This window comes from Sceloporus occidentalis, unplaced genomic scaffold (assembly GCF_023333645.1).
Source record: "Sceloporus occidentalis isolate IW3139 unplaced genomic scaffold, rSceOcc1.0.p SCAF_21, whole genome shotgun sequence".
NCBI classification, from domain to species: Eukaryota; Metazoa; Chordata; class Lepidosauria; order Squamata; family Phrynosomatidae; genus Sceloporus; species Sceloporus occidentalis.
In genome coordinates, this window is record NW_028317001.1 from 13,639,285 (window position 1) to 13,667,127 (window position 27,843).

A 27,843-nucleotide genomic window follows, 5' to 3' on the forward strand; every position below is an offset into this window, starting at 1 on the left:
TTTTTGAGGCTGGCCAATGGGGGCAGAGGACCTGGAAGACCCCGCCCCCTGCCACAGACTCATATTTTGTTCTGGCAGCCATTTTGTGTTCTTATGGCCATTTTGTGCTGCTTGTGACTGTGGGGAATAATGTTCAGGAACCTTCTCTGAGCCTCAGTTGAACAGAGGCTTCTCTTTCTCTCCTGAGGCTCCAGAGTCAGAAGGAGGCCAGGCTCCTTGGGCCAAAAGGAAGGAAGTGTGTCTCTTTGTGTGTCTTTTGTGTCTCTTTTCTTCTTCTTTTTTTAATATAAATTTTATTAAACATTCTAAAAGAAAAAAAGTACAACACAATCTTATTCACATTAATTAAAATACATTCCACTACATCCTATAAAATATTTTTCTTCAGTTCTTAATAAAGTTGTTTACTTCCTAGATTACTGACTTATCTCATTTGTTCTTTATTATCTTAATTATTTCAACTGGACTCTACAAAAACCCTTTTCCCCCTATTAAATCCTATATAAAAAAGAAATATCTTATTCAAACATCCTAATACATTAGCGTTTTCTACTTTTCCCTTTTATTATTAGCTTATCCATCCTTAAATATTTCCACTCTTAGTTATGACTTGCACCCCTTTTCTAAACAGTTTCTATACGTTCTACATTCTAAAAGTCAATAGTATTGCTTTTACATTTCCACTGCTATTAATTCTTTTTCTTATGTTTCTATTATAGTAGACATTTTATCCTCTTTCACACTAATCAGATATGACTTCCAAATATCCCATTCATCATTAAATTCTTCCATATTTTGTCATTAACCAAATGTGTCAGTTTATCCATCTCTAACAAATCTAACATTTTCCATCTCCATTCTTCTACTCCAGGACTTTCCTCTTTCTTCCAATTCTTCGCATATATAGTTCTAGCTGTGGCCAAAGCGTACAATAATACTTTTTCATGTATTTCTTTACCGTATTCCTTGATGTCAAATATATTTAGGAGGTAAAATTTAACAGTCCGTCTTCCCTTTATTCCAAATTTTTTTCCATTTCGATATGTATCTTTTTCCAAAATTGTTTCGCTGTCGGACAATTCCACCAAATATGTAAATAGCTACCTGTCTCTTTGTTACATTTCCAACACAAATTTTTATTTTTTTAAACATTTTTGCCAATCTAAGTGGGGTAAGGTACCACCGATACATGGACTTAGATATGTTTTCTTTTACGTCAACACTTATCATATTTTTGATTTTTCCCCTCCAAAGATTTTCCCATTCATCCAATTGTATTGTTTCATTTATATCTTTGGCCCATTTAATCATGAATTCTTTTACTGTTTCAGATTCTAATTCATATTCCAATATTAATTTATATATATTTGAAATTTGTTTTTTTGGGTCTTTTATAATCTTTTCTAGATTTAGGTCACCCTCCCCAATTCCTTCCTCTTTTGTATCCACTAGAAAGCGTTCCCGGATTTGTCTGTAGGCAAACCAGTTACTAATAATATCCTCATCTTGTAATTCCTCCTGTGTTTTCATAATCCTATTTCCCTCAACCATTTTAGTAATATCATTGTAAGTCACTCAATCATCCTTTTTATATTGCTCCCTTCCAAACATAGCCTTGTTTGTGGATGCCCATAACGGGATTTAGTACACCACTTTTTCTTAAATTTTTGCCAGATCCGTAATAAAGATTTTCTGATAATACGATTATTAAAATTTTTATCTAATTTTATTTCGTCATAGATTAAGTATCCATGTAAGCCAAATTTTAATTCTAATTTTTCTAACCTTACCCAATCCAGAATCCAATCTAAAGAGCATGCTTGGTAGTACCATTTTAAACTTGGAAGTGCCATTCCCCCTCTATTCACCGAATCATACAATATTTTCATTTAATTCTGGGCTTTTCCCCATTCCAAATAAATTTAGATAGATCTCTCTCCCATTGTTTGAATGGGCCATCACTAATTATAATAGGGAGGCTTTGAAAGAGGAAAATCATTTTGGGGAGTACGTTCATCTTAAAGAAGATCCTAATGATCAGGGCTGTGATCTTTCATGGTTATTTTACAGACAATTAGAGAGCTCTTCCTAATGGATAAAAAACAATACTGTATTGGCAAATCAGACTCTGATCTGGAACAAGAAATTATGTCGAATAAAGATGCCTTATTAGCAAGACTTTATAATTGTATTGTTGAAATCTGTACATAAGAGAATGTTATTAAAGAAACTATGATCAGATGGTCTCAAAACTTTGGTTTTGCAATTGAATTAGACCATTGGGAATACACTTGGAAAAAAAGATTGAACTATACTTTTTTGGGGAAGAAGCCTCCTCTTAGAAGCCAAAGCCCAGTGTTTCTGAAGAATAAAAATAAGGCTTGTATTAAAACTCTCCTCCCTATTTCTGATCCCTTTTAAAACCCTTGTTCTCCAGAAGGAGCAGAGCTTTGTAATAAGAAAACCCTCTCAGAAAAGACACACGAAAGGCACACAAAGAGACACACTTCCTTCCTTTTGGCCCAAGGAGCCTGGCCTCCTTCTGACTCTGGAGCCTCAGGAGAGGAAGAGAAGCCTCTGTTCAAATGAGGCTTCAGGGAAGGTTCCGGAACATTATTCCCCACAGTCACAAGCAGCACAAAATGGCTGACAGACAACAAGGAGGCTGGGACTGGGGCTCTAGCCAATCAGGGCCAGGGATGGTGGGAAGGACTAGGATTCCAGCCAATCAGGGCCAGGGATGGTGGGAGGGACCGGGATTCCAGCCAATCAGCGCCAGGGATGGTGGGAGGGACTGGGATTCCATCCAATCAGGGCCAGGGATGGTGGGAGGGACTGGGATTCCAGCCAATCAGGGCCAGGGATGGTGGGAGGGACCGGGATTCCAGCCAATCAGCGCCAGGGATGGTGGGAGGGACTGGGATTCCATCCAATCAGGGCCAGGGATGTTGGGAGGGACCGGGATTCCAGCCAATCAGGGCCAGGGATGGTGGGAGGGACTGGGATTCCAGCCAATCAGGGCCATGGATGGTGGGAGGGACTGGGATTCCAGCCAATCAGGGCCAGGGATGGTGGGAGGGACTGGGATTCCAGCCAATCAGGGCCAGGGATGGTGGGAGGGACTGGGATTCCAGCCAATCAGAGCCAGGGATGGTGGGAGGGACTGGGATTCCAGCCAATCAGGGCCAGTGATGGTGGGAGGGACTGGGATTCCAGCCAATCAGAGCCAGGGATGGTGGGAGGTACAGGGATTCCAGCCAATCAGGGCCAGGGATGGTGGGAGGGACTGGGATTCCAGCCAATCAGAGCCAGGGATGGTGGGAGGTACAGGGATTCCAGCCAATCAGGGCCACGGATGGTGGGAGGGACTGGGATTCCAGCCAATCAGGGCCACGGATGGTGGGAGGGACTGGGATTCCAGCCAATCAGGGCCACGGATGGTGGGAGGGACTGGGATTCCAGCCAGTGGCAACCTTCAGAGTGTCCTCAGGAGGCATTCATGTGTAAAATACATATCATAATAACATCACCAAGTACTGTATAAACATTCCAATTACAGCAATTGCAGGGCAGTTATGCTGTTATGACCGGAACTAAACATATACACAGTTAGAATTATATATACAGGCTGAGGTTGACCAGAATGTGAGATGTGTATACATGCGCAGGTGCATCCATGTCCATGCATAGATACCCACATATTTCTCCATGCATTTGCTTAGGTTTAAATTGTACGCAAGTAGAAGAGTACATATAAATGTGTGTGTGTGTCTGTGTGTGTGTGTAGTGTGTGTGTGTGTGTGTGTGTGTGTGTATATATATATATATATATATATATATATATATATATGATCCAACATATATGTGTACATGTGCTTGCATCTCTGTCTCTCTCTCTCTCTGTCTCTCTCTCTCTCTCTCTCTCTCTCTATATATATATATATATATAATATACATGTGTATAGACATGCAGACATTCAGATAGATATCTATGGGTATGTATAGATGTATCTATGGGTGTTGTATGCAACATCTATAGACTTGAAACTATCTATCTATCTATCTATCTATCTATCTATCTATCTATCTATCTGTAGGCCCATAAAGGTATAAGTCTGAGTGCACTTAGATAGAGATGCCTCCTCATAAATACATCTATGTATATGCACAAACACACATGCACACATCCATCTGTTGTTCTCCATTGTTCTGGTTCCTTGTTCCAGATGATGCTGGAGAAGAGGCCCTGCCTCCAGCGGAACCAGAGGCTGCAGGCGATGAGGAGAGGGACTCCTTGCCCAATGCATCGCTCACCCGGAGGCCCAGCACCAGGAAGGCCAGTCCCCCCACCTTCACAAAGGCCCCATTCCCACTCCCTCATTTTCCCTGGACAGAACTGGGCAGATCCGGGTTCCCCCATATTGAATCTCCCTGGAAACAAGTTCCTACTACCCTTTACCTCAATCGGGGCAATCTACCCCCTGAACTTGATCTGATCATGACCGGGGCTGAGTTCATATTTGCCGGCAGCAGGGAAGAGCCGGTTGTTTCCAAAAAGAAAGGGTCAATAGTCCGCTTTCAGAAAAACTGCGCTAAGGGGGATTTGCCCTGGATCTCTTGTGCGAGCCCCTGATGGAGTTGTGTTAAAATCGGCCTGAGTGTGAACTTCTGACTTTTAAACCAGTTTGGGAACTGGGGTAAAATGTAGTCTGAATGGCCCCTACATTTAAGGGTGAAGGGAGTAAGAAACAACAAGCAAAGTCTAAACACTTCCTTTTACCATTGCAGCGTTGGAGCGTGTCGCCACCCTCAAACTGTCAATCGCTCACCTGCAGTAAGACCAAGAGCAGCACAGAATGTGGCTATACAACTCGGTGTGTGGCACTCCCCACAACAATGATGTGGGTTTTCCTTTTTTGACTTTCAAAAATGTTTATTACACTGAGATATTCCCATGATAGTATTTAAATTACCAAATATCGACCAAATATTAACTATTAATTTAATGGAATGTTATCTCCCTTTTCTTCAAATGTTTTAAGACAACTCCATTCCATTTCCAAATATTATTTTGGTTTCCCTCTTAGTAAGGCAGAAACTATATCCATATTTCTAGCTTCATATATCTTAATCAACCAATCTTCGATAGAAGGATTCATTGTAGATTTCCAAACATGAGCAAATAAGATCCTTGCACATGAGACCATATATAAAACAATTCTGTTGTATTTTACTGACTTTATGTTGTGTGTCATGTTCAGTAAAAATAAATGTGGTTCAAAGGGAATATTTATATCAAGAATGGTTTGGATGGTTCCATGAATCTTTTGCCAGAATCCTTGAGCTTTAAAGCATGTCCACCAATACGAAAGAAGCTTCCCTCGGGTTCCCCGCATTTCCAGCACTTAGTATTGCCAGTTTTGTATATCTAGTGGGTTTTTGGGGGGGTTAGATACCACCTGTATAACATTTATTCTTTATAGTTTAGGCACAGAGTGAATTTATTTGGTCCTTTCCATGATTTTTCCCATTCCTCTATAGTTATAGTTTTATTTATATCACCTGCCCATCTTATCATGCTGTGTTTAATAATGTCATCTTCTAGATCTCTTTCTTTTAATAGTTTATAATATTTGGATATGTGTTTACCTTTTTGGTCCATCATAATTTTATCTATTTCATTGTTATCCATCGTTAACTCAGGAGCTTTATTGTCTGCCTTAAAACGATTGTTTAATTGGTTGTATAAAAACCAATCCTTCATGTTTCCTCTTTCATTAAGTTCTTCCATAGATTTCATATTGTATTTTCCTTCTGGTGTTTTGTTTATTAAATCTCCATATCTTAGCCATTGTCTATCTTTGTCCTTTGTTCTATTGTAATAGGCTTCTTGCAATGACACCCAAAATTGATGTCTCATTTTATACCATGCTTTAAGCAATGATCTTCTTATAACATGATGGTTAAAAGTATTGTTATCTTTTGGTTTTGTATACCACATATATGCATGTATACCAAGATCCAGGTTAGCTTTTTCTATATTCAAAAATTCTTATTTTCTAATTTGAACCATTCTTCTAACCATTTGAGACAAGCTGCATAATAATAATACAGCTTGAAGTTTGGTAAGTTACATTCCCCCTTGAAGCAAAGATCATTTACTAAGGGAACCATAACAGTTTCGACTCCGTATCCCATCTTGAAGCCAGTTTGAAATAGGTCCAGATAATCTGTTTCATCCAAGACCGCTTGGAGATGAAGAGCAACTGCCCTCTCAATCATATTGTTTAGAAATGGAAGATGGGAGGCTGGTCTGTAATTGTTCATGTCCAAGGGATCTAGGGAGGGCTTTTCCATAAACGGCCATAACACTGCTTCTTTTAAACATGATGGAAAATAGCCCTAACTAAGAGATGTATCTATGATATATTTCAGGTGATATAAAAAGGGCAAGGGTTGGGAGGGCAAGTTCTCCTCTTCACACTTCCAAGGAGCTTGTCCACATCCTCAGTACTCAGATTCAAATTGATCCAGTATGATCTTACTCATGGACACCTCACTTATAGCCTCCGCAATAATGCTGACGTCCAATTTGGCTCTTATCTAAGAGACATTATCTGTGAAATAGTCATTTAAAGCATCATAGTTAGCTGTGGAAGGCTCTAATAATGGGTTCCAGGAGGAAGGTGCCTGAAACAGGTCCCAAATCCCCCCCCCCAACTTCAGCAATCCCTTTATGCTTCTCTTCCCTTGGCACTTTCATTCCTTTCAGATGCCCCAAAGACCCCTTCTCAGCATGCGCAGGGATTGTAAGGCCTTTGCTGCTGCTGCTGTTTATTCCATTGTCGGCCTTTGGAAGAAGGGAAGGACTACGGCATTTTTTCCTTCCTTCCGGAATGGAGCCCAAGCTGCTGAGCTGGACTCAAGAGAGAAAAGCTGGGAAGGCTCTGCTTTGTACATATAGCTCTGTCTCTCTGAGTATGTGTGTGTTTGCCTCTGTTTTTATGTCTGGGAATGGAGCTGAGGGCTGAGGAGAGAAGAAAGGGTACATTTTGTGCAAATGCAGAATTTCTGTACATCAATGAGTCCAGTGTGTTGAAACAACAAAAACTTTATTTCAAACACATAATCAGAAATTCAGTGTTCAAGTCAGAGCTGCCCTCCCCAAAGCAAACATTAAAACCCCAAAATCTAAAACATCACACTCATTCAAACCTGGCCCCCACCTCCAATTCCCACAGTCTATGTCCCACAGATAACAAGGCCCCCTTTGCCATTCCCACAAGCTAGCCCTTTCTGTTAATACCTGTCCCCAACTTTCTTCAGCCAACATCGAACAAATTCCAAATGCTATCATTCCCATAACTATTTTAACCAGCTGCAGCCAATCCCACCCCTCTGTTTAACTAACCTATTCCACCACCATGATCCCCACTCAGATTTATAAACGAAAGCAATAATCTATAATAAAGGCAATTAAAACCTCAAAATAACAAAATATAATTGAAAAACATAAACAGGCATATGGACACACAAACCTAACACACGGAATCACAAGGGCTTTTTCTTATCACCACAAGATTTAAAATATACACTTTGTTTTGCTTCTTGATAAATATAATGTTAGTTCATTTCTGGAATTTGTGTGGCTTCTCTCCTGTGTGGACTCTCTGATGTATCACTAGGTGTGACTTGGAAGAAAAACATTTCCCACAATCCTGGCATTTGTTTGGGTTCTCTCCTGTGTGGACTCTCTGATGTGCCAATAGGTATGACTTGGAAGAAAAACCTTTCCCACAATGCTGGCATTTGTTTGGGTTCTCTCCTGTGTGGCCTCTCTGATGTGCCAATAGGTATGACTTGGAAGAAAAACATTTCCCACAATACTGGCATTTGTTTGGGTTCTCTCCTGTGTGGACTCTCAGATGTGCCAATAGGTATGACTTGGAAGAAAAACATTTCCCACAATCCTGGCATTTGTATGGCTTCTCTCCTGTGTGGACTCTCTGATATGCCAATAGGTATGACTTGGAAGAAAAACATTTCCCACAATCCTGGCATTTGTATGGCTTCTCTCCTGTGTGGACTCTCTGATGTGCCAATAGGTATGACTTGGAAGAAAAACCTTTCCCACAATGCTGGCATTTGTATGGCTTCTCTCCTGTGTGGACTCTCTGATGTCTCACTAGGTCTGACTTGTAAGAAAAACATTTCCCACAATCCTGGCATTTGTTTGGGTTCTCTCCTGTGTGGACTCTCTGATGTGCCAATAGGTATGACTTGGAAGAAAAACATTTCCCACAATCCTGGCATTTGTTTGGGTTTTCTCCTGTGTGCACTCTCTGATGTGCCAATAGGTATGACTTGGAAGAAAAACCTTTCCCACAATGCTGGCATTTGTATGGCTTCTCTCCTGTGTGGACTCTCTGATGTCTCACTAGGTCTGACTTGTAAGAAAAACATTTCCCACAATCCTGGCATTTGTTTGGGTTCTCTCCTGTGTGGACTCTCTGATGTGCCAATAGGTATGACTTGGAAGAAAAACATTTCCCACAATGCTGGCATTTGTTTGGGTTCTCTCCTGTGTGGGCTTTCTGATGTGCCAATAGGTATGACTTGGAAGAAAAACATTTCCCACAATGCTGGCATTTGTATGGCTTCTCTCCTGTGTGGACTCTCTGATGCATCTCTAGGACTGACTTCCAAGAAAATCTTTTCCCACAATGCTGGCATTTGTATGGCTTCTCTCCTGTGTGGACTCTCTGATGTGCCAATAGGTATGACTTGGAAGAAAAACATTTCCCACAATCCTGGCATTTGTTTGGGTTCTCTCCTGTGTGGGCTTTCTGATGTGCCAATAGGTATGACTTGGAAGAAAAACATTTCCCACAATGCTGGCATTTGTATGGCTTCTCTCCTGTGTGGACTCTCTGATGTGCCAATAGGTATGACTTGGAAGAAAAACATTTCCAACAACGCTGGCATTTGTATGGCTTGTCTCCTGTGTGGACTCTCTGATGTGCCAATAGGTGTGACTTCTGAGAAAAACATTTCCCACAATGCTGGCATTTGTTTGGGTTCTCTCCTGTGTGGACTCTCTGATGTGCCAATAGGTATGACTTGGAAGAAAAACATTTCCAACAACGCTGGCATTTGTATGGCTTCTCTCCTGTGTGGACTCTCTGATGTCTCACTAGGTGTGCCTTTGAAGAAAAACATTTCCCACAATGCTGGCATTTGTATGGCTTCTCTCCTGTGTGGACTCTCTCGTGGCTGACAAATTCTTCTGTAAAGGAGGACAATGACAGACAAGACTGAATCTCAGTGTTAAGAGAGGAAAGTGTTGCCCCAAGATTTAGCCCCACGTTCAGCCCTCCCTATTTAAGATTAAATTAATAATGTTTGTGTGAGTGACCTGAGCATGACCCTGTTCTGGATGCCCCAAATCCATATAATGACTGTATCCTTACTCAGAGCTACCAAAGAAGAAATTGAAAGGGAACTGTCATGAGGAAATCAGTACAAGCAAATAGTCAGACAGTTGAAAAATATTCCAATAAATATATGTAAAAATACTTTGATTGAAAAGTGGCATCATTTCCTGTGAGACTGCCATAGAGTGTTGAGTCAGAGCACATGGCATGATGCAAGCTAACTGCAGAGGATGCTTCATGCTGTTTAGCTCCAGGAGATGACTCACAACCAATACAGTATACAGCTCACATGTGGATTGATGTGGGTTGGAGTTGTGTGTACAAGAGATTGTGAAGTTGATGGAAGTCAGAGAGGACAGCTGGTACATATTTGTTTTCTATTGCAACTCAAGATAAAGAACCTCCAAGGACTTGGAGGAAATCAACTGTGGCTGTGAGTTATTTTTATGTGTGGAAAGTGGTTAATGCATTGCCAATGCCTATATCTAGAGATTTGCTACTGTACTCTGCTATGTTATTATTGAACTCTGGGAGTGTTGCCTTCAGACTGTGCTATACATTGGCTTTGAATGGGACTAGAATTCAGAGCCAAGAAGGACCTGAGAGCCGGTGTGATAATCCTTTTTGGCTGAAGTATTTCCACCAAGCACCCATTTAATTTAATTCAGTTTCACACAATTCTTTCCACACCAGGAAACATCCTAAAGCAATTTAAACCTTTTTGAATGCTCAGTTTCTGCCCCCAAGCAACAATTTCAGTATAAATATCATCCCCAACTGGCTGTTCTTCACCATCAGTCCAGTTGCAGACTTACACTCCATTGATTTACATTGCTAAACACCTCACTACACTCACCAGCCTCACTTGCTATAGCAGTTACTGACTTCTCTCCCCATTCTGGACCCACAGCAATTGGAATCAAGATCCATCTAGGTAACGTATTACCATTAGCAAAGCCTTACACTATTCACCACTCCCACCTTTGTTACCTAGTTCTTGCATGTGGTGCGTGAACACCTATATGTGTATATGTGTGTGTGCGTGCATGTATTTTGCTTTCCCCCTAAATAAAACACAAAAACCTATCTGAAATGCCTCTGGAGTTCTGTGTGCTTCTGGGCCTGGTATAGTTGGGATGACTCCCGAGGTCACTGTTGCCTCAATCTCTCCTTTGAGCTAAGTATGAAATTCCCCTAAAAGCATAGCACTTGTGGGTGTCCTCCCCAGACTCCAGCATTTCGAGTGACAAAGGGCCTCTGGAATCAACCACGGAGCTAAGCAAGCTCAGGTTGGAAAAGAAACATGAGAGGAAAAGGAATTTTTGTGTTGCTCTTTCCTCTCTTCATAGACATTGCTCATAATTGCTAAATGGAACCCTTAATATGTATGAAAAAAAGGCCTGATTTCAAGTTCATTTCTTAAGTTCACTGCTCTACATGGGGCTACCTTTGTACCAAGTTCGGAAGCTTTAGTTAGTTGAAAACGCGGCAGCCAGATTGGTCACCAGAACATCTAGGTCAGACCATATAACACCAGTATCCCTACATTGGCTGCCAATTAGCTTCCGGCGCAATACCAAGCGTTGCTTATTACCTTTAAAGCCCTACATGGCTTGGGCCTGAGCTACTTGAGGGAAGGCCTCTCCCTACACCATCCGCCCCTCACTCTCAGAACATCTGGGAAGAATCTATTAGATTACCCAAAGGTCAGGCTAAGAACAACTTCTCACAGAGCATACACAGCCATGGCCCCCAAGTTATGGAACAACCTGCTGGAGGAGATCCGTCTTAACACCACCTTGGATGCTTTCAAGAAAGCACTTAAGACGGATCCCTTCCGGCAGGCTTACCCAGCTGACCTCTTGTAAAGAACTTAAGGAAAAATCCCACTTCTGATCACAACTGTGCATTTTAAATGATGTTTTTATTTGTCAGTTTTAACTGTTTTGTTGTTTTACTGTGTGTCAATTAGATGCTATTGTTGTTTTGTGGCTATTTTATGAACAGACCTTACTGTCAGGAAGTTCCTTCTAATGTTGAAGTGGAATCTCTTTTACTGCAGTTTGCATCCATTGTTCTGTGTTCTAGTCTCTGGAGCAGCAGAAAACAAGCTTGACATTCCTTCAAATATTTAAACAGGGCTAACCTTCTCTTCTCCAGTCTAAACATCCCTAGTTACCTAAGTCGTTCCTCATAGTTTCCAAATCCTGCACCATTTTAGTCGCCCTCCTTTGGACATGCTCCAGTTTCTCCACATCCTTTTTGAATTGTGGTGCCCAGAACTCGACACAATATTCCAGGTGAGGCCTGACCAAAGCAGAATACCATGGCACTATTACTTCCCTTGATCCTGACACTATACTTCTATTGATGCAACCTAAAATCACATTGGCCTTGTTAGCTGCCGCATCACACTGTTGACTCATGTTCAACTTGTGGTTTACTTGGACTCCTAGATCCCTTTCACACGTAGTTTCATTCAGCCAGGTGTCCCCCATCCTATATCTGTGCATTTCATCCCCCTCTTAAGCCTGATCCCCTTCCCTTTTTCCCTCCGCTCTCCAACCTTTGCTCTTGCCCATCTGCACTGCTTCAGTATTTGCCCTTCACCATCTCTTTCCTGCCTTTCTGTTTTTCACATTCGCTCCTTCTCTCTATCACAGACACACACCCATTTATGTGATGCATAAAAGGGACACTTTGAGGCTCATTTGTTGAGAAAGGCAGGATAATCCATATACAAATTACTCATTGAGAAAGGCAAAGCAAGGGGGCTGGGACCTGGACTTATGTTTTGGTGAGGATCAAGCACCAGGGAGCAGTATTAAGACATCTCTAAGACAGGGATGGGCTACTGTTGGGGATTGGGGGCGTCACATTGGCCCCCTGGGGATCTCAGGGGAAACTGCACATTGTATTGCTTTAAAATAGGAATAAAGTTTCGTGCCTCAGTATCCCATTGCATCCCTTTGGGGAAGTGAAGCAGAACCTCAAAAGGCTGGAAGAGGGCCAAAAAAGGAAACATACTCAGAGATGTGCTACCATTTCAATGAGAAATGCATTACTAGTAATCTCCATGCTGTCTTCCTACAAAATCCTAGCATTGGTGAGATATCTGGGGGCGGAACTTAGTTTCAGAATTAAAAAGTCCTTTCCTTCCACCAAAAGGTTTATTGAGAAACTCAGGCAGAAGGGTCCATTAATAAGTCTAAGCTGTCTCTGAAGTGTCTAAACCTTTTCCCTCTGTCGTTAACTACCTTCACACTCCTTCCTTTTCCTCCCCTTCAGCCCCTAACCAGCCCGGCTGCCAAGGTACCTCTTGCCTTCTTCTTCCACCGTTCACATGCGCCTCTCCCCCCGGGGGCATGTCTGCCACCCAGAGTTCACAGACCAGGCAGTTAATAGCCTCCACAACTGCTTCCATTCCCCAAAGCCATTCTAGGCCCCAATATCCTTACCAACTACTTAAAACTACTAGCATTTAAACTACTAACAATCCCCCCTAAACCCCAATACCATTCTGGATGAACCACAGAACCTGCTTCTGACAATTGGCAGTTTATAATACAGTATTTGGAATCCTTATAAAGTGGAGAGCAATAGTGCCTCACTAAACTACAAATTCAAATATTCTACAGGATGTTGCTATCACAATTAAACTACACTTCAAAGGGATCTAGGACTCCTAGTAGACCACTAGTTGAACTTGGACCAACAGTGTGATGCGGCAGCTAAAAAGGCCAATGTGATTCTAGGCTGCATCAATACAAGGATAGTTTCTAGATCAAGGGAAGTAATAGTGCTGCTCTATTCTGCTTTGGTCAGGCCTTACTTGGAATAATCCTGTGTCCAGTTCTGGCCTCCGAAATTCAAAAAGGATGTTGACAGGTTGGAACATGCCCAGAGGAGGGCAACCAAAATGGTGAAGGATCTGGAAACCATCAAGCCCTATGAGGAGCGGCTTAGAGAGCTGGGTATGTTTACCCTGGAGAAAAGAAAATTAACAGCGGATATGATATCCATGTTTAAATATTGGAAAGGGTCGTATTGAGGATGGAGCAAGCTTGCTTTTTGCTGCTACAGAGAAAAAGAGACACCACAATGGATGCAAACGACAGAGAAAGAGGTTCCACCTGACCATTAGGAGGAACTTTGGGACAGTAAGAGCTCTTCGACAGTGGAATATACTCCCTTAGAGTTTGGTGGAGTTCTCTTCTTTGGAGGTCTTGAACCACAGGCTGGATGATGCTTGGAATGTGTATTCCTGCATGGCAGAAGAGGGTTGAACCTGATGGCCCTTGTGGTCTATTCCAACTCTATGATTCTATAATGCTAGTGGATTCCGGTTCCTTACCCACAGAAGCCACGTTCTCATAATTCTCCATCATTATATGATTGTACATCAGTCTCTGCTTCTTCGTTAACAGTTTCCATTCATCCTCGGTGAAATATACCGCCACATCCGCAAAGGTCACCTGCAACAGAAAATAGCCCTCATCCAGAGAGTGACTAAACAAAAGGGGAGGAAAGCACATGGTTCATCCCAAATATTATTTCATCACTTCACAATTCAGTCCAGGAAATAAACTTTAAATGCTGTCAGCAAGAAAAAAGCTACTGCCTTTGAGATCCAGTTTGTCTTGAATCTTTTCAGTATAACCAACAATATAATTTAGGCCATGGCTGGGATATTGATGATGGATTAGGATACTGACTATCCCAACACATACAGTACATTTAGCCACCAAAGATTTATGGTGCATTTAGACATTTCTTGCCACATTTTGGAGGCAAATGTCATTTTTATAAAGCAGTTCTGGGGAGCACCTGGGCTTAAGGGTCACTGGGCCCACCCCCAATTTATATTCAGAGACATTCTCCCATAGCCCCCAACACTTGATTCATGGGAAAAACAAGACACATGTGGACAAGCAACCCAGAAGGCAGTGAAGATGACCAAAGTTGTTTATGAGGAAGATCACACAAGCTAGGAAAGACACAGCAGTTTGCTTTTGCTTCAGCCTCCTGGGAAGGGCCATATCCAGTTTCCTTCTTTCCTCTCCTCTCCCCACTTTTGAGCTGATAGGCTGCAAACTCAATTGCACTCAGGAACTAAGGTGAGCTTAGAAAGGGGAAAGTGGGAGGAGGATAGACCAACTGGGACATTTTTAAAAGCCCCTGAATAAGTGGGGTGACAGAGGATTAACCAGGACTGTCTCTGCCAAACTTGGACAGTATATTATTTGCTTCCTTTCATAAATTGACCCAGAAGTGACACAGATGAAGCTAACAGGATAGTGACTCACCAAAGAGCTGTTGTACCTCGGCTTCCTATTTCTGTTGGAGCCCAACTCCCTCCGCTTGGCCTCTGTGTTGGCCATCAGGTGGGCAGGGGTCCTGTTGGCCCTGTACTTCGTCACTTCCAGCAAGAGAGGCCCAAAGCTGTGTCCAAAGAGGCTGAGATGAAGTTCCTGAGAAAAGGGACCAGGGTTAGGATTGGCTCGGTAAGAAACCCTGCAGCACTCAAAGGCACAGAGAACATCATCCTGCTGGTGACATACGCAGGGGACATATGCCTCCTTTGGCCCAATGCAGAGGTGGGCATCCCCTTCCTCCCTTTGCACCAAACAAAGCCCCCCGGACCTAGCATAGATTCACTGCAGCTCCCCTACACAACAGATACTCCATGCCTTCTTAGAGTGGAGAGGGATTAGGGGATGGGAAATTGGAGAGGCCCCTGGTTATGTCCCCATAGATAGATGTGAAATCAGTGCATCATAAATAAATAAACCATCTGCTGAAACCTGCAGAGGTCCCCAGTGCTTTTCCCCAGCATCAGCCCCTTTCACAAGAAGGCTGCATGCACACTATAGAAATAAGGCACTTTGACACCGCTTTAATTGCTCAGTGCTATGGAATCCTGGGATTTTACCTTTAGGACACTTAGCCTTCTCTGCCAGAAAGCTCTCATGCCAAAACAAACTACAAATCCCAGGATTCCATAGAATGGAGCCAGGAGTTTCAAAGTGGATTATTTCTGCAGTGCAGATACATCCTGAGTCGATTGTAAAAGGATAGAAGCACCCATGTCTTGTTTCTATCCTCCTAATAATGGTTTTCCTTTAAAAAATTAAGTAGTTTGTTTTAGTCTATAATCCTTATTTTTGTTGTTTGTTTTATGTTTCATTCTTGGTAATATGAGTTATTCTGGTCTGTCTCCTTCCTTCTTCCCTGAAAATCTCTTAATAAGGAAACTGAGAAGACTTTTAAAACCTCCCAAAGGAGCCACTTATGGCCTTGTTTGGGGGACTAGCCTCCTCTTTGAAGCCAAAACCCAATGTTTGTGAAGAAGAAGAAGAAGAAGAAGGCTTGTATTAAAACTATCCTCCCCATTTATGATCCCTTTTAAAACCCATGTTCCCCAGAAGGAGCAGAGCTGTGTAATAAGAAAACCCTCTTCAGAAAAGAGACACAAAAGACACAAAGGGACACACTTCCTTCCTTTTGGCCCAAGGAGCCTGGCCTCTTTCTGACTCTGGAGCCTCAGGAGAGAAAGAGAAGCCTCTGTTCAACTGAGGCCTCAGAGAAGGTTCCGGAATATTATTCCCCACAGTCACAAGCAGCACAAAATGGCTGCCAGAACACAAAATGGCCACCTCTGGCTCAGCACTTGGAGGCCTCAGTGCAGTAGTGAAACCTACAACTTCCAGGCCTTGTCCCTCTGCTCCCTCTCCCCTCTCTCTCTGCCTCCTTCCTTCCTCCTTGTCTCTGTCTGTCTCCTTCCTTCCTTCCTTCCTTCCTTCCTTCCTTCCTTCCTTCCTTCCTTCTCTCTGTCCCCTTCTCACTCACTCTTCCACGCACAGAGCTAAATAGAGAGGCAGAAGCTCCTCCCCTTCTTCATTCTGGCCAATGGGGACAGAGGAGCTGGAAGACCCCGCCCCCTGCCCCACCCTCACAGGCTCCTCCTGCAGTTAATATGGAACAAGGCAGGAGGGACTGAGGGACCCTGGAGCCCCAGCCACACTGGCGGCCATTTTGTGTTCTGGCGGCCATTTTGTGTGCTGTTTGTGACTATGGAGTATCTTCTAGAACCTTCTCTGAGTCCTCAGTTGAACATGCATAAACACACACAGATACACAGAGAGAGAGAGAGAGAGACATACAGACACACATATACACACATTATATACACACACACACACACAGAGACATATATACACATACATATACTGTATATATACATACGTGTCACAACAAACTACAATTCCCAGGATTCCCTGATTTGACAAGGGAATTGCCTCCACGCTTCCAGATCACAGCCCCAGAGAAAAAGTCTCTACAGTATATCAGCATTGCCAATTTAAGTCCACTTTTTCAGCTGCATTTGAATTTAATAATGATAATAATAATGGTGATGATGATAGATAGATAGATAGATAGATAGATAGATAGATAGATAGATAGATAGATAGATAGATAGATAGATCGTGTAGCACATTTGAGACTCACTAAAAGAAAAGTTGGCAGCATGAGCTTTCCTAGACTTAAGCATACTTCCTCAGATGTATGGGAATTGTAGTTTATTGTGGCACCAGAGCTCTTTCTCACAAAACTACAATTCCCAGGGTTCCCTAGCACTGAGCCACGGCAGCTAAAGTGGTCTTGAACTGGATTATTTCTGCAGTGTGTCTTGGAACCAACTCAGACTGCATCTTCACTCCAGAGACAATCCAGTTTCATACCGTTTTAACTGCCATGGCCCAGTGCTATGAAGTCCCGGTAATTGTAGTTTGTTATCATACCAGAGTTTGCTGAGAGAGAAGGTTCAATGTCTCACAGAACTAGAATTCCCAGGATTCCATAGCACCGAGCCTGGGCAATTAAAGGGGTGTCAAACTGGATTATTTCTGCAGTGTGGTTGCAGCCGAACACGTTTCTATTTTGCATAAATCTTCCTGGCCCCCCTTCATGTCCAAATAAGTATCTTAAAGGTATTAGAAGGACTGAAAGATTCTTTGTTTGGTCCAATGGTAATTTTGAGAGTTGAAATAAGTTACAATTATTTTTATTCAATTAGGTTTACATTTATTTGCTAAAGATCCACCATATTAATAAAAATATAAATAAATCCTATTATTATTATTATTATTATTATTATTATTATTATTAACATTACGGGAACTTTCAAGGGATTTTGACTGAATATTCCGTGTAATATGGGGTGGATTCCATGGATTTTGGTAAAACATGCCGGGAAATAAATTCAAGGCTTCTTACCAACACTGGTCCTGCCCTGCAGTAAGGCCACTCCAATCCCTCTCAACCGAGGACTACAACTCCCAAGTCTTCTTTCTTTCTTTCTTTCTTTCTTTCTTTCTTTCTTTTTTTGTTACTTTCCTTCTTCCTTCCTTCCTTCTTTTCTCCCAAGCTGCCTTGTGTTAGTGCTGTTACTGCTCTTGTTGTCGTTGTGTGCTTCTAAGTTGTTTCTGACTTATGGTGACCCTAAGGGAAGTCCATTGAAGGCTTTTCTTGGCAAGATTTGTCCAGAAGTGGTTTTGCAAGTGCCTCCCTCTGAAGCTGAGAGAGTGTGACTTCTTGCCTAAGGTCACTCAGTGGATTTCTGTGGCCAAGAGGGCATTCGGACCCTGGGCTCCAGGGTCATAGTCCAATGCTCCAGCCACTAAACCACCGCTGGCTCTTTCTTGAGGCTTTGTAGTTTTTTGTGGAGTGGCTCTAAGTCATTGCCGACTTCTGGGGAGCCTTCCCTGGGGTTTTCTTGGCAAGAGTTGTTCAGAGGAGGTTTGCCATTGCCTTCCTCTGAGGCTGAGAGAGTGTGACTTCTTGCCCAAGGGACCCAGCTGGTTTCATGGAGGAGTGGAGCACTGGAGCCTGGACTCCAGAGTTGTAACCCAACACTCAAACCATTGCACCACACCGCCCCCCGTTCCCATGTACAACCTGAGAAATAATAGCAGACTTTTTTCTGTTCTTCATGTGTGTCTTCAAGTCTAATCCAATTTATGGCAACCCTAAGGCAAACTTATCATGGGGTTTCCTTGGCAGGTTTATTCAGCGAGGGGATGCCATTGCCATCCTCTGAGGCTGAGAGAGTGTGACTTGCCAAGGGTCACCTAAGTCCAAAACACACTGCAGCAATAATCCAATCTGAGATTGCTTTAACTGCCCTGGTCCAGTGCTAGGGTATTGTGGGAGATGTAGTTTTGTGGGACATTGAGCCTTCTCTGTCAGAGGGCTCTGGTGCCACAATAAACTCCAGTTCCCAGGATTCCCTAGCACTGGGCAAGGGCAGTTAAAGCGCTCTCAAAATGGACTATTGCTGCTGTGTGTTTTGGACCTTACTTGGCCGCAAACTGTCCATAGCCTGCAATGCATCTCCTAATTCTGTTGGCAGTCCCTCCCTCCCAACACTTTCTCATTTCCCCCCAAAACCAGCACAAAGCTGGCAGATGGAAAGAGGTTTTAAAGCAGCATTTAAATCTGCCATATTTGTTTTAAAAGACTAAATGTCCCAAATGCTATTATCAGTTTTGTAGCTATTATTACAGAAAGACGTAGAGAGCAAACTCCTGAAGTACCTTTATTTTCTGGAGTGAGATGCGTTTTTGCAACTGACTCTCTGTGATGATCTCCGGTGGTCCAAGCAGCCAAACTGCGGTTCTGTAATAATAATAATAATAATAATAATTTTATACCCTTCTCTTCAGCCAAAAGGCTATCAGAGTGTCTTACAAACTGTTAATTAGACATTTAGACATTATGGCTCTTAGCCCAGCAAACCCATAACTTCCTTAAATCTCGCTGCCATCATCCAGCGAATTATAAAAGGACTTCCCTAAACCTACACTGGGACCAGTTAAGGAAACTTATTTCTACTTCTTTACTGATCTTCCCAAGCATCAACTGAGCCAAAAGACGTGTAAAAGGAGCGTCGAGTAGAAGATACTCCAAGGAGATATTTACTATAAGATATTAAGAATCTTGCAGGTACAATATTCGTAAGTATATAATATTCATATACGCTATTAAATAAACCTAAGCATCCAATTCTGAGACTAACTTCCAAGATCCGCTCTTTAACTCTCTCTCTCGATCTCCAACCGACACAATTCCCCCAACTGTCTCTTGGTCTCTCAGGCCTTATATCTCCTTCTCACGGAAGCTTCCAGAAGAACCTTTATCTTGCTCTCTGATTGGTCAAGTGAATCTTCCATAGCAGTGATGTCATTCTGCATTTGCATAAACCTCCCTTTTCTGCCTGAAGAAGACCTCCATTGACTGGAGCCCAGTCATTACACTTTCCCAAGGCAAGGCTTGCCCCTATTTCCAATGTTGTTCTTGGGGTCTGCCTTCCAGTTGTTTCCAGGTCTTATGGAGACCTTATGGGAGTCTCTGAAGGGGTTTTCTTGGCAGGTTCCTTCAGAGTGGGTTTCCCATGGCCATCCTCTGAGGCTGAGAGAGTGTGACTTTATCATCATCATCATTTATTTCTATAGCATTGTAAATGTACACAGTGCTGTACATACAAATGATCAAGTCAATAAAAATAAAACCGGCCAATCTACAAAACATGTATAAAACAATAGGCAATAATATAAAACAGAATTGGTTAAAATAAGCATCAACATCAACATGAGGGATGTTTTCGCCATGCTTCTGGGAAGCGAGCGGAGGACACCTCATCTTATGGTGTTAAATTGACCCAGGGGTCCCACAAAACATGGCGGAAGTACCCCTCGCATCCCAAGATCACGAAAAGACCCCAGACATTTTTGACCGCTGTGGGTTACAGAGAAGTCCCTGATGCATGGAGCCGTGGGTCATGCTTTGCCCACCACATTTAACCTGAAAGGGAAGCCCAGGTGGGATGGGGAGAATCTGGTGTCACTTTTAAGGCATGTATTATTTAAGCATGAGCTGTTTTGCATCATTTCAAATGTGTATTTTTATTTCTTGCAACATAGTAGGGCCCAGGGCAGTTCACCAATGCTCCCAGAAAGGGATTTCGGAGAGGACTATTTTGGGTTCTTGGTGGGAAGAAGCAGTTGTATTCCAGGGGCACAAAAGGAAGGTCCCAGAAGGTCCAATGCTTCAGACAGCGACTCTTCCCCAACCGCAGAGGCTCTGCTCCTAGGTCTCTGGCCTCTCAGCCTGGACAGGCATGGCTTCTTTCCCAGGGAGCTCTCCATTCGGCCTCCCTCTCTCCTCTCCCAAAATGGAGGACAAAAGAAGGTTCTGGCTACTAGGGTTGCCATGACTCTCTTCCACAAACCTCCAGACACAAGTCTACAAAAGCATATGCTACAACTTTTTTCACTCAATTAGTCTCAAAGGTGCTACAAGATCCCTTAGGATACTGATATTCCTGAATAACATGGCTTCTGGTTGAATCTGCACTGCAGAATTCATGCAGTTTGACATCGCTTTAACTGCCATTTCTCAGTGCTATGGGATTCTGGGATTTGTAGACTCTTTTCACACTAGAGTTCCCTGAGAGAGGCTACATAGCTCACAAAACTACAGATCCCAGATCTCCATAGAATTGAGCCATGGCAGTTAAAGCAGTGTTGAAATGCATGATTTCTGTAATGCAAATGAAACCTATGTCTCTGAATCCTAGACCCTTGGAAGAGACTTTAGCAAAGGTGAGTCCCCCTTGACTTCTATGGGGCAGACAGGGAGGGAGGGAGAAAAGCCCCAAACAGCCATGAGACAAAGAGGGATTCCTACTCTAGGGATCATATGCAGAGGTTGCTATGCTGGCCGGACCATACAGCAAACCACAATAACACCCACAATCCACAAAACAGGGATACCTTTAGTGGCCAACCCAAATACACAAAATAGATAAGACAAGCTTTTGAAGCTCAACTGACTTCTTCATTGGGAAAAAGTGTTAAACATCAAACAGGAGAAAGGTATCACTGTTTTGTGGGTTTTGGAGGTTGTTGTTTGCAGTGTGGCCAAAACACCTTCTCCTGGATATGATTTCTAGATTTCAGGATTCTGTACTTTTTTTAACTTTATTGGTAAAAGGAAGAAAAAAAAAAAACATATGGGACCAACAACAAAAAGACTTGACAAATACAAATATTCACAAGCGACAAAACTTGTAAAACATACTAAATTTAATCCAAATTCATACTATATCCAACCTGAGATCCCACAACAAACAAAGACTTCCTGAGTTTATGTTCTTTTGCTGTGTCTTTGTTTTCTTTTCCACCTTTTGTACTTCTCTTGATCACTTGTTTAGTTAAACATTTTCCATTCGCTTTTTGTACCCTTCAATCCATGCCTCTAACAATATACAAGGAAAGAACAAGAAAAGCAAAACACGAGAGAAACCAGGAATAGATAATCTAATCCTATCAGTTGTCAGAGATTTATTTTCTCTCCCCCCCCCTCCCTTTTAACTAATCCACCTTTTTTGGTTTTAGTTTTTTGATAAAAAGAGGTGCTTTTACCCATAATAGTTTAAAATTAATATCACTTAATTAAATAACATTCATGTAACTTCCTATAAAGTTGGGATATTTTATCCATTGTATTCCCTTCAGTCTTCCATCCTTTTTTGATGTATCCATCACTTTATCCCAGTCTGGTGAGTTTATCTGCTGCCAATGCATCAAATAGTCTTAACAGCCGTTCTTCTCCTTCAGGATCTTTCCTTTGTCTTCATTCTTTTGCTAGGGTCATCCTTGCTGTTGATAAAAGATAAAACAATACTCTACCATGCAATTTTTCCACTCCATTTTCGATACTATTTAATAAAAATACTTTTCAAGCAAATTTTAGATTCACTTGCAACATTTTAAATATTATACACTGTACTTTATGCCAGTATTCTTTCATTTTTACACAGGACCAACAGAGATGGGAAAATGTGCCTTTTCCATTTCCGCACATCCAGCACCTATCCAAACTATTCTTAGATGTTTCATGTATTTTTTCAGGTTTCAAATACCGTCAAAAAAGTACTTTGTTATTATTATTAAAACAATTATTAAAAATAGGGCAGAGGCAGTTAGAGCAATTGTTGGACTAAATCAATAGGATTAATTAAATTAATTGGAGATTGCTGGAATGTTAATCTGGAAAGGCCTGCTGGAAGAGATACATCTTGACTGCTTTTTTAAACCTTTCAAGACTTGTGAAATATTGGATCTCTTCCGGCCGGCTATTCCATAAACTGGGAGCAACAGAAGAGAAGGTCCTCTGGGTAAATGCAGCCAGCCTAGTTTTTGCTGGCTGTAGTAAGTTTTTACTAGAGGACTTCAATGTGTGGGCAGATTTTATGGGAGAAGGAGATCCTGTGAGAAAGCTGCACCCAAGCCCTGAAGGGCTTTAAAGGTTATAACCAACACCTTGTACTGTGCCCAGAAAGTAATAGGCAGCCAGTGAAGAGACTTGAGTATAGGTTTAATATGATCACCTCTAGATCTTCCAGTGATTACTCTGGCTGCCATATTGAAGTTTTTGGACTTGGTGCAAGGGTAACCCTTTGCAGACCGCATTACAGAAGTCAAGACGGGAAGTTACCAGCAAGCGTATCATAGTTTTCGGGTCTTCAGGTTGCAGGAAGGAGACAGTTGGCATATCTACCAAAGCTAATAATAGGCACTCCTGGCCATCGCATCTATCTGATCTGACATCTGGAGCGACAGATCGAGGAGCACCCCCAAACTGTGACCCCATACAGGACTAGTTGACAAATCTCCATACCTGGATTAGGACCTCCAACAACAAGCACCTCCATCTTAGCTGGATTCAGTTTCAATCTGTTTTTCCTCATCCAGCACATTATTGCCCCAAGACATTTATTCAGAGGGGAGATTCCTTCCTTAGTTGACGCTGAGGTTTTGAGGATGAAAAGGTATAGTTGGGTGTCATGAGTGTACTGATAGCACCCCACTCCATGCCTCCGGATGATCTCTCCAGGCGGTTTCATGTAGATGTTAAACAGCATTGGAGACAGGATCACGCCTGAGGAATGCCAGATTTAAACTCCTTTTTAAAGGAACAACTGTCCCCAAGCATCACCGTCTGGGATCTGCTTGAGAGATAGCACCAGAACCACTGCAATGCATTGCCTCTGATCCCCAATTTCCTCAGGCGATCCAGAAGGATGCAATGGTCAATGGTACTGAAAGCCACTGAGTAGTGATTGGAGAAACCCATATTTTTCTCCTCGGTCAGTGAGACCTTGAGGAGAACTTTTTAAAAAAATATTTGTTCCAGAAATGCCCCTTTCAAAGGGTGATTTCTTCTCTCCCTTTCAGCAGCCAGCGAAATATTTTTCACAGATGTCTCTGAATGACAATAAAAGACAAGGCGAATAATTACGCTAATTACTTTGCATTTCAGACTCAATTACCATCTCAAAAGGAAGTTTGGCAGAGGTTTAAACAACATTCCTATGCTTAAAAAAACCTGAAGGCACACACACAAAAGGGAAAAAAAGCCCAGCCTCAACAAGAAATGCTAGAGTTGAGGGGACTCTCAAGGACCATCCAGTCCAACCCCCTTCTGCTATGAAGGAATACATGGGATCCAACTCTGCACCTCTCCCATGGTGATGCCAAGGTCTAATAATAATAATAATAATAATAATAATAATAATAATAATAAGCAAGGAGAGTGCAGAATATCCACACACACACACACTTATAGTGTTACTGCCAAAAGTGTGAAGCCGTATTTATATGTGTACATACACAGCTGTCTGTGTGTGTGTGTGTGTGTGTGTGTGTGTGTGTGTGTGTGTGTATACACACACACAAACTGTGGAGCAGCCGAAAGTGTAATGCTGCATGTAATATGCTTGCACACACATCTTTGTGTGTGTGTGTGTGTGTGTGTGTGTATATATATATATATATATATACACACACACATACATATACAAACACGCATACACACACACACACACAAACTGTGGAGCAGCTGAAAGTGTAATGCTGCATGTATATGCTTACACACACTTCTTTCTGTGTTTGTATATATATATACATACATACATACACATATACACACACGCATATATATATATATATACACACACACACACAAACTGTGGAGCTGCTGAAAGTTTAATGCTGCATGTATATGCTTACACACACATCTTTGTGTGTTTGTATATATATATATACATACATACATACACATATACACACACGCATATATATATATATATATATATATATACATACACACACACACACACACACACACAAACTGTGGAGCTGCTGAAAGTGTAATGCTGCATGTATATGCTTGCACACACATCTTTGTGTGTTTGTATATATATATATATATATATATATATATATACATAAATACATATTCATACACACACACACACATATATATATATACACACACAGACAAACTGTGGAGCTGCTGAAAGTGTAATGCTGCGTGTATATGCTTACACACACAGGCTGAGAGAGTGTGTCTTGGCCAAGGTGGGCATCCAAACCCTGACCTCCCTTTCTTCATGACCTCTTGGGTTGTCGTGTGTTGTGATTTTGGAGGACTCTCCTGGCATGCAAGGCTTGTTGGGGGGTGGCCAGTGTCTCCCTTCGAGGCTGTGAGAGTGTGTCTTGGCCCAGGTGGGCATCCAAACTCTGACCTCCCTTTCCCCATGACCTCTTGGAAACATGGCTGTTGTCATGTGTTGTGACTTTGGAGGACTCTCCTGGCATGCAAGGCTTGTTGGGGGGGGCAGTGCCTCCCTTCGAGGCTGTGAGAGTGTGTCTTGGCCAAGGTGGGCATCCAAACCCTGGGCTCCCTTTCCCCATGACCTCTTGGAAACATGGCTGTTTTTGTGTGTTGTGACTTTGGAGGTCTCTCCTGGCATGCAAGGCTTGTTTGGGGGGCAGTGCCTCCCTTTGAGGCTGAGAGAGTGTGTCTTGGCCAAGGTGGGCATCCAAACCCTGGGCTCCCTTTCCCCATGACCTCTTGGAAACATGGCTGTTTTTGCGTGTTGTGACTTTGGAGGACTCTCCTGGCATGCAAGGCTTGTTTGGGGGGCAGTGCCTCCCTTCGAGGCTGAGAGAGTGTGTCTTGGCCAAGGTGGGCATCCAAACCCTGGGCTCCCTTTCCCCATGACCTCTTGGAAACATGGCTGTTTTTGTGTGTTGTGACTTTGGAGGTCTCTCCTGGCATGCAAGGCTTGTTTGGGGGGCAGTGCCTCCCTTCGAGGCTGAGAGAGTGTGTCTTGGCCAAGGTGGGCATCCAAACCCTGGGCTCCCTTTCCCCATGACCTCTTGGAAACATGGCTGTTTTTGTGTGTTGTGACTTTGGAGGACTCTCCTGGCATGCAAGGCTTGTTGGGGGGGGGGCAGTGCCTCCCTTCGAGGCTGAGAGAGTGTGTCTTGGCCAAGGTGGGCATCCAAACCCTGGGATATAAGAAAATAACAACAACAACAACAACAACATCTGGGTATTGTAGTTTTGTGAGACATTTAGCCTTCTTTGTCAGAGAGCTCTGGTGGCACAACATACTACAAATCCCAGGATTTTCCATAGCATTAAAGTATTGTCGAACTGGATTATTTCTGCAGTGTGCAGCCTTATTGGACTGCAGTTCCCAGCAGTCTGTGGTGCTCCTCTTTTTTGTTGTTGCAAAAATCCAGAAATGACTGTTTTTGAAAACATGAGTCCATTCTCAGGAGAAATGTCCAGAGTAGAGTCTGAGTCTCCTTTCTCTGGACTTCCAAAACCCCAAACTGACCCTGAGAGCATCTGGTCTGATCCCAGCTCAAGGAAACTTGGGAATCCTGAAAGTTTAGATCAATTACTGAATTATTGAATTATACAAGGAATAGTGATCTCAGGGTTTTCCTGAAGCTCAGTGTGCAGAAGCACAACATTATTTTAAAAATATTGTGCATTAAGTTACCTTCAGTCTATGTCTATGAGATGCATATGAGACATACATGGATCCTGTCTCCCAGTATAATATCCCATTAGACATACTGTATAAAAATATACCAAACTCTGAAAAACTCCAAAATCCAAAATACATCTAGTCCTCAGCATTTTGGGTAAGGGATATTATTATTATTATTATCATCATCATCATCATTGCATGACCTTAGCATCACCATGGGAGAGGTGCAGAGAGAGAGAGATGGTCATGTCCTGCTTCTGAGGCTGAGAGAATGTGACCCTCACAAAAGAGAATGTGGGAGAATGAGGATCTGCTGAATTTTTCCCCTGCCATGTGCTTCTCCTTTTGTCTCTTGTCCCTTTAGATTGCAAGCCTGAGGGCAGGGAAATATCTAGTAATTTGTAAGCTGCTCTGATAGCCTTTTGGCTGAAGAGCTGGGCATAAATTATTATTATTATTATTATTTGACACCCCCCTTTGACATCCCCACCTCCTTCTTCTCTTTTGTGAGAATTTGAATGGCAGAGCATGATGTAAAGTGGAGAAGGCTCCCTCCTTGTGTTCTGTTTTGTTTCTCAAAACAAAGCTGTGAGTGAGAAAAGATGGGGGGAATCACACTAACAAAGGAAATAGCCCTTGGTAAAAGCCAGGATGAATGGTAGCTTTTCTTACGCAAAATACCCAAATACTGGAGGTCGAATTTTTCAGCTCAAAGTCTCTCTCTTCCCTTCATTTTGAAACTATTAAAAATAAAATTCTTACTCATTGATCGAGAAGTGCTCAGAAATTTCTTCTCTCTAAAATGTTATCGAAATTGTCAAATTAGGCATATTTCTCCTAATTTTTGAATTTTGGAGAATATTCTTTACATCCCTACCACTGAGAGATCCAAAAGCATCAACAGGGTCACACTTCACATGTCGATGCTCAAACAAAGATCATCTACTAAGGCAGCCTCGTCTCCATATCCCATCCTGAAGCCAGTTTAATAATAATAATAATAAACTGTTTATTTATATCCCACTTTTCCTTAGTAGATCAAAGCGGGTTAGTTTGAAATGGGTCTAGATAATCTGTTTCATCTAAGACCACTAGGAGTTGAAGAGCAACTGCCCTCTCAATCATCTTTCTTAGAAATGGAAGATGGAAGACCAATCTGCAATGGTTCATGTCCAAGGGATCTAGGGTGGGCGTACCACCACTTCTTTTCAGCAAGATAGAAAATAGCCCTCCCTAAGAGATGTATCTATGATATATCTCAGGTGAGTCCTAAGTGCATTTCCTCCATGGATGACCAGCCATGAAGGGCAAGGGTCCAGAGGGGAAGTTGTCTTCTTCGCACTTCTAAGGAACGTGTCCACATCTTTGGTAATCAGATTCAAATTGATCCAGTATGATCTTATTTATGGAGTCACTGGACACCTCACCTTTAGCCTCTGTAATAATGTTGACATCCAAGTCAGCTCTTATCTGAGAGATTTTATCTGCAAAATG

The 27,843-nt window shown here is 42.4% G+C and overlaps 1 protein-coding gene across 1 annotated transcript in view; it reads right to left on the reverse strand.

Annotated features, from left to right (window-relative positions):
- Positions 1–19,575, reverse strand: part of LOC149301637 (uncharacterized) — a 215,825-nt gene extending 196,250 nt beyond the window's left edge. The window contains exon 1 of the mRNA XM_089484336.1: positions 19,513–19,575. The gene's annotated coding sequence lies outside the window, so the exon portion shown is untranslated. The remainder of the gene's footprint in view (positions 1–19,512) is intronic.
- Between the last annotated feature and the right edge of the window lie 8,268 nt (positions 19,576–27,843).